The following is an 8,181-nucleotide window of genomic DNA, read 5'->3' as shown; positions in this document are numbered from 1 at the left end:
TAGTGGTAATTCAGAAGTAATTTCAAGATTGGGCTGTTGGTAATAGCCATCACAAGCAAGTGCAAAAATTTAATCAGCAATAATGTCAAAAAAAAACCAAAAAACTAAAAACAATTATATATTGCAATACTAGGTTCTGGTTTGTATGTAGATTTGTCATAATATGCTATTGAACATCTATGTATCTCGTATCGAGATTATGTTTCTGTTATTGACTATGTAATCCTGTCCAGTATTACTCAACGTTGATTATGTGTCTCCTCTACCTGAAGGTGTCTCCTTATCTTATTATTCTTTGTTATCCCCTACAGCATCTATTACTGACTTAAAAAGTCACTCAATATATCACTACATTTGAGGCTTACCCAACACCTAGCAACATTCATTGACATAAAGCCATAGAATTTTTAGAGTGTACAGGCAGGATACCACATACAGCAGAAGTTTTAAGGATCTTCAATGCTCTGTGTTGGCAACTGACTGGAATCCTGTTTTTAGAAGGTGATGGTGAGTCTGGCTCTCTGCCACTGCGAACTTTCCATACTGAGGATAGGGTTAAGTGAAAGGCTGAGAAAAAAAAAGATGGTCTAAAAATTGATAAACACAGAAGACTTAGGGAGAGATCTAGACTTCCAAATCAGAGACCAGTCTGGTTATTAAGCTCTGACATGTACTAGAGTGACATTAAGACATTTACATTCTATGAAATTTAGTTAACATCAGTACTATAACATTAATATTATCTTCCTCATCAGATTATTTATTAGATACAATATATATATGATATATTTGATGATATAGATACAGATTTGTTTACTGTTTGCTTTGTGTGTGTGTATGTGTGTATGTGTGTGTGAGAGAGAGAGAGAGAGAGAGAGAGAGAGACAGAGAGAGAGAGTGAGAGAGAGAGATAAAAGGAAGAAGAGAACATTGATGTTAGCAACTCTGGAGAGAATTTTCTCTAGTGACCCTGCTTTCATGGGAAGCCTTTTATTATTTGATTTCTTTTCTTCACTATGTATATACCAGAGTATAAAAAGCTGTAAAGTCTCTCTGCCCTACATTTAATTCTGTTGAAGATTTACATCAGAGGCTGAATGAAAACCCAGAATGCCTACCTACCAGATATGTGAATGATATAATACTAACATAAAGAACAAATTCACTGAATGGCAGAATCGACAGGCCAAAGGGACACTGGGGAAAAAAAAAAGCTGACATCTAATAAGAACTGAGAAAATATCCATATTTCGTTTCCATCCAAAAAAATGAACTATACATATGCAAGATAGAGGCGATAGATTCATATGAAAATACCAGGATGTGAACTGTAAGCTGTCTCTATAGATACATCACTACTATTACTACATTAGCGGGGCCTGAAACTCTTATCATCTTAGAATTATTGCCATGTTTTCTATGCCTTGGGGACCATTTGTCCTGCCATATCTACTCACTCTTACTTCTATTTTATAGATTAAGATGAGTGAGTATTTTACATATATGAGGCTATTTTAGATGCCTTTTCCTCTCCTCAAAGTTCACCAAAGCTGGGGGAACAAGAACTTGGAAAAGTAAGTACCAGAGAGAGTCAAAGAAATGCATTCAAATTCATGTCCATACTTACAGACATACATATTCAGGTGCTGTCATTGCCAGCTTTGTGCCTTGGTCAAGTTATGTAACTTTTTTGAGCCTCAGTCTTCTCCTCTGTAAAATGTAGGTGCCCACAGTATTTTTGTAAGCATTATAATGATGCCTTTCAAGTTTTCAGTAGGCACTTTACAACTCTTAACTCCTTCCACCCTCCACAGAAAGCAGCTACTGAGATTATAAGATGATTTGCTCTGATTTCACTTCACTTAGTAATTTAATATTTTATTTAATGTCATTATTTTCTAAAGCAGAGATGTCCATGGTCCTTATCGATGGAGGAAATACCTTAAAGTTTACCATCTTGAAATCTTGAGTCTCACTATGAGTGCTACTTTGAAACAAGAATCAGTGTGCAGAGAAGACTGACTGAGATAGTGAAAGATAGGGACCCTAGATAGAAACAGAATGGCTGAATAACCAAAAGATGATCAGATTAGAAAAATGAAAACATAGGATGGAGCTGAACATAAGACTATCATCAAATACTTGCAAAGATGTCATACAGAAGAGTGAGTTTATTGCTGTAAAGGGAAGTAAGAAAAAAAAGAATGAGTTCCCAAGGGACTGCTTTGAATTTACTATAAATGGGGATTTTTACTATAAATAAGAAATATGAGCTTTCGAAACTGAGGGATTAAATAACAACTTGTCAGATATACTGCAGAGATGTCTCTGCACTGAGCTAGAGGTGACACTGTTCATTTCTTATACACCATATGTGAATATACAGATATGAAAATAATTTACTTCTAATTATAAAGCTGTGAGTCTTTTATTTCATGATGGATGAAATAAAGATTCTTGAGACTTATAAGAAGAGTAACTGAAGACAATCATGGAATCTCTTTGGATAACTTTTTATTCATCCTTGTAAGTAATATGGTTATTGCCTCAAGCATGCTCACTTCTAAAATAGCAGGGCCATAGCCCTCTATCAGTGTTTCCAACTTATATCAATAGCAAACCTCACTTATATTCAATCAAGCCTATTAGCAACAGATACCAGCAGGTGTCTTTCTGGTTCTTGCTCCCCTGATTTGGCTCCCCTGTATACACATCCACAGAGTAGTCTCACAGCAGTCACTGACAGTCATGGCAACACCACATCCAGCCATGCAAGTTACATCTAGAGGCTGCTGATACTGGGTTCCATGGCTCTGGCTTCCATGTAGAAACAAGACCAGCTTCCACATCTCCAGGTCATTCTTTGTCCCTTGGGTCCTGAAACAGCTCTGCCCATGCCCAGAATCTCTCAAAGTCTCAATTTAATGACATCAGTGCCTCTGTCACTCTGTTCTTACCCTATCAATTCAAAACCAAGCCATTAGGCCAGTTTGGAATAGCCTCCATCCTTCTTCTCTATCCTTTTCTTTTTCCTTTTTAAGGCCCTATTCCTGCACAATCCACGCAAGACCAATTCTGTTTCTAGTTCTTAGTCACTAAACAAAAACAGCAATGCATAAAACCAAATAAATTTGATTGGGTGTAAGTTTATTTGGGGACTGGAAGGAGACAGTATGTCAGTGGTAATATTTATAAAGGGGGAAATTATTGTTTTAGCAGCAGCTAAAAGAAACACCCTGTTCTTTATTTTTTTAAGGGGAAAGCAAATTGTAAACCCTTTTAAGTTAACTTTAAATACACTAACATTATAAATCCACAAAGCATTTTCTTTCATGCACTATAGAAATAGGCCATTAATTAGCATGTCTAAAGGAACTTTTTAGTAATTGCTTTCCTTAAATACAATTAGTATAGTTGGCCCGTGTATCTGTAAGAAAAAGGAGGGCAAAGTAAGTGATCCAACTTTGTTTCAGTTGTGTATTAGAGTGGAATGAAAGAGCCTTTAAATACTGTATTTATATTATAATCAGACTTTATAATGTGAAACAGCAAATTTCATTGACTTTTTATTTTATTAAATTTATTGAGGCAATGCTGGTTAATAAAATTATATAGGTTTCAAGGGTACAATTCGGTAATACATCATCTATATATTACATTGTGTGTTCACCACTCACAGTTAAATTTCCTTCCATCACCATATATTTGACCCCATTTACCCTTACCTATTTCCCCCATCCCCCTCTTCTCTCTAGTAACCACTACACTGTTGTTTGTGTCCATAAATCTCTGTCTTGTTTGTTTGTTGCTTTCAGTTTTATATCCCACATCTGAGTGAAATCATAGGGTTCTCAACTTTTCTGTCTGACATATTTCACTTAGCTTGATAATCTCAAGATTCTCCATGTTTTCACAAATGGCAATATTTTCAACTTTTCTTATGGCTGAATAATATTCCATTGTATATATGTACCACATCTCCCTTATCCAATCATCTATCGAAGAATACTTCAGTTGTTTCCATGCCTTGGCCACCGTGAAAGGTGCTACAATAAACATAGCAGTGCATATATCTTTACAGATAAATGTTTTCAACTTTGCAAGGTTGATACCTAGAAGAGGAATCTGTGGGTCATATGATAATTCTATTTTTAATTTTTTGAGGAACCTCCACACAGTTTTCTATAGTTGCTGTACTAATTTACATTCCTACCAGCAGTGTATGAGGATTCCTTTTTCCCCACAATCTCTCCAACACTTGTTATTACTTGTCCTGTTGATGAAAAGCATTTTAACAGGTGTGAGGTGATATCTCATTATGGTTTTGATTTGCATTTCCTTGATAGCTAGTGAAGTTGAGCATCTTTTTATATGTCTATTGGCCATTTGTATGTCTTCTTGGGAGAAGTGTCTGTTCAGGTCCTCTGCCTATTTTTTAATTGAATTTTTTATTTTTTTATTGTTAAGTCATATGATTTCTTTGTATATTTTGGATGTTAGACCTTATCGGAGGCATTGCTTACAAATATCTTCTCTCATTTAATTGGTTGCCTCTTTGTCTTGTTGATGGTTTCTTTTGCTGTGCAGAAGACTTTAGTTTGATATAGTCCCATTTGTTTATTTTTGTTTTTACTTCCCTTGATTTTGAGATCAAATTCATAAATTTCTCTCTAAATCCAAGGCCTGTGAGTTTAGTACCTATGTTTTCTTCTATGAAACTTGTTTTTGCATTGACCCTTTCTTAAAGCCTTTATCTACTTGGTCTCATGGTATGAGGTATTCTGGTCTTAAATAAAAGTTGACTTAAATGTCTCCTTAGAGGCAGAACTGGAGATAATATAGTTAATATTTCTGTAACAAAGGAATATTATACCCCAGAAGTAAGAATTGTTTATTTTTTAATGCCATCTCTGTGTCTAATTAGTATTGTAATTTTAGAAAACTTATTTCATCTCTCTGAGCTTCAATTTGGTAGTCTATAAAACTAAGATATTGGATGTCTAATGTTCCCATCAGTTCTTAAAAAAAAGAAAAAAGAAAAAAAGTCTCTCGTTCTAAGCCAGAAAGGATGTTGAGGCCTATACACAGAAACATTTTTATTTACGTTTCTTTTGTAGAGAAGGAAGGATACTTCTTTTTATCTCTCACCTTTCTACTCCTATAAAGTTAATTGAATTCAATGAAACATTTATGTTAACCAAATGATCTATATCAAGAGTATTACTTTGACAACTACATGATAAGATAAATTAAAAAATAAATTTTTAAAACTAGAACACCGTTGGTCCCTTTCTCCATCAGGAAATAAATTGGCATTAAGGAAGAATATAACTACTCTGGCTTCCAGTGCTTTGAGAAAATCTCTGATGTGTGGCCTTCTGGCCAAACATCTGTGATTTCATATTGTTGGAGTGATCATTGAATCCCTGGGAGTTGCAGCTTTCTATAAGTTTACTGTGGCTGAGCCTAGGAAGAAAGCACATGCAGATTTCTACAAAAATTATGATTCCATGGAAGATTTTGAGGCAATGAGGAAGGCTGGCATCTTTTACAATGCAAAATGATTTCAGAATGTAAAGAATTTCTTTGAGTTGGCTTCCATGGCAGTTTGTCACTGACCTGTGTCCCTGACTATGAATTATGAATACTTGTGCTAAGAAATAGTTTCTCTTGATAAATAAATAATTAACAATTTTTTTTTAAAAGTAAAATACCTTATTTTTACCTGGTTTATCAAAGTAGGCTTGCAGTGGCTATTCCAAAAACAAAATTTCTAAGAACATCTTGCAGAGAGGAATTCATTTTTAAAAAACATATATTCTATTTAGATATTCTACTGACTAGCTAGATAAGCTTGTGCAAGGACCTTAACTACTATCTCCCAATATTTTTACCCATAACTTATGACTAAATTTCCTGTGCTTTGCTTTAAAGATCAAATGAAATAGTTATTTAGCCAAACTTTAGTATTTGCTTTGTAATAGTGTTTAAAATAATGTTATTTATAAAGCAAATAGTGTCTCACTCAAATTATTTGTTGTCTATACAGATCAAATTATCTTCGCTCCTCTGAATTTCTTCATCTCTACCTAATAAAATATCTAAGTTTTCTGAAAATTCTTCTTATGTAAAGCAAAAGTAGAGCATGAAGTGTGAAATCCAGCTCCTGGATTTACTATCATTGGGACAATGAGCAAGGTATTTGGTGGCTCTGAAATCAGTTAATGTTTGTGAGACTTATTTTTCTTATTTGTAAATGAAGATGAAGATAATAATACTAATATCACAGATTTATTGTCTATCTTAAGTTATTTCAAGTGAAAATGATCTATACATTTCTTTTTATAATTTATTTTATTTTATTTTTTAATTATAGTTGACATACAATATCATATTAGTTCCAGGTGTACAACATAGCGATTGTACACTTAGTGATCAACCCAGTAAGTCTAGGACCCATCTGATACCATACAATATTTTAGACTATATTCTCTATGCTGTATTTTACATCCCTGTGACTATTTTTATAACTAGCAGTTTGTACTTCTTAATCCCTTTCCCTTTTTCATCCATCCTCCAACCTCCCTCCCAATTTGTTCCCTGTATCTACAAATTTGTTTCTATTTTGTTTATTTTGGTTTTCGATTCTACATGTAAGTGAAGTCATATGGTATTTTGATTTTCTCTGTCTGACTTATTTTATTTAGCATAATAACCTCTAGATCCGTCTATGTTGTTGCAAAGGTATGTATTATAACATGTGACAAAACTTTTGTTATTGTTTTATATCACTAAAAGAAGGTTTCGGGGTTGGGGAAGGAGTTGAATACTAAAAACCCCAGATAGAAATTTTAACTCATGCTGCAAGAAAATCAGGATGAACTCTTTCTCTAAGAAACAACAAATACAGAGGTAAATGAGTATGGAGGTAGGTTTTGCCTGAAGGCATTTGCAAATATTGTCATATTTGAATTTTTGTTTTGATGGCCAACCATAGCAAAAGAGACAGAAATCAAAATGGAGGATTCACAATGGTAGAGATTCTAGTAGAACAATTCCTCAAAATAATCTGAAACACAAAAATGTTACATCTTCAGAATAAAATTGAACCTGAATTGATTCAGCCTTCCTACTAATGTATAGTCTATAGTTTACACTGCAGTACTCCAACATACCTCAGGCTTTGAACTTGGTTTAAGGTGGCTTTGGAAAGATAAAGGCCCCAGGCACTTGGGAGTAGTTAACGTAAATCTCTGGAGAGAGATCATTTATGCTGGGCCTCAGGTACTATGGACCATACATATTTCAAGAGACTTACAGGAAGAAACAAGGAAACCAGCAGCAACTGACTGAGGAAAAATGACTGCAAAATCTTTGGATATTGGAATCATTAGACAAAGACTGAAAAACAATCATGTTTACCGACAAAGAGTCTTTTTTTTAACCAAACTTTAGTTGGGCTCCTCTGAGCCTTCTTTTTGACTAGGTCTCAACCTTATCCCTGATTCTTTGGCCTGACTAGCCAGGTTTTAGTGAGAATCCTGCTAAGTCAGTTTAGTGAGAATCCCTCACTCTTGGTATCTGATCAAGTTCCTCATCTCTTACCTAGAATATATAAGTCCTTGAACTGTCTTTAGCGAGAATCTCGTTAGGTCAGTTTAGCAAAAATCTGCCTGCCCTTTATGCTTCCTCTTAGTCACTTTCCATTCATGGAACCCTTCACTCTGCTTATTAGCTACAAATCTCCAGCTTTCTTTGCTATATTCAGAGTTAACCTGACTTCCCTCCCCTATTTCAATACCCCTATTGCAATAGTCTTGAATAAAGTCTCTAATACATTTTAACAATGATCAGAATATTTCTTTAACATTACTATAACTAATGAACTGATGTAAGAAGTCTAAAATATCTATAGTACTATGGCCATGCCACCCTGAACAAGCCCGATCCCGTCTGATCTCAGAAGCTAAGCAGGGTCGGGCCTGGGTAGTACTTGAATGGGAGACCACCTAGGAAGACCAGATGCTGTTGGTGTAAAAAATGAAAAATAAAAAATAAGGGATTGTAAACTGACAAGGTCCTTGCAATCTGTGAGGTCAACCAAGGGTTGTCTCGCCTAAAAAAAAATAAAAAATAAATAAAATATCTGCAGTAAATAAAAAACTGTAAAAAGGGTCATAG

The 8,181-nt window shown here is 34.6% G+C and overlaps 1 pseudogene; it reads left to right on the top strand.

The window, feature by feature from the left end:
- Positions 1-7,915: 7,915 nt before the first annotated feature.
- On the top strand, positions 7,916-8,034 carry LOC111736229 (annotated as a pseudogene).
- Positions 8,035-8,181: the final 147 nt, after the last annotated feature.

The sequence above is a fragment of the Pteropus vampyrus genome, unplaced genomic scaffold, assembly GCF_000151845.1.
Source record: "Pteropus vampyrus isolate Shadow unplaced genomic scaffold, Pvam_2.0 Scaffold18, whole genome shotgun sequence".
Classification (NCBI taxonomy): Eukaryota; Metazoa; Chordata; class Mammalia; order Chiroptera; family Pteropodidae; genus Pteropus; species Pteropus vampyrus.
The sequence above is the reverse complement of the archived record's forward strand: the minus strand, read 5'-3'. Positions and strand labels throughout refer to the sequence as shown.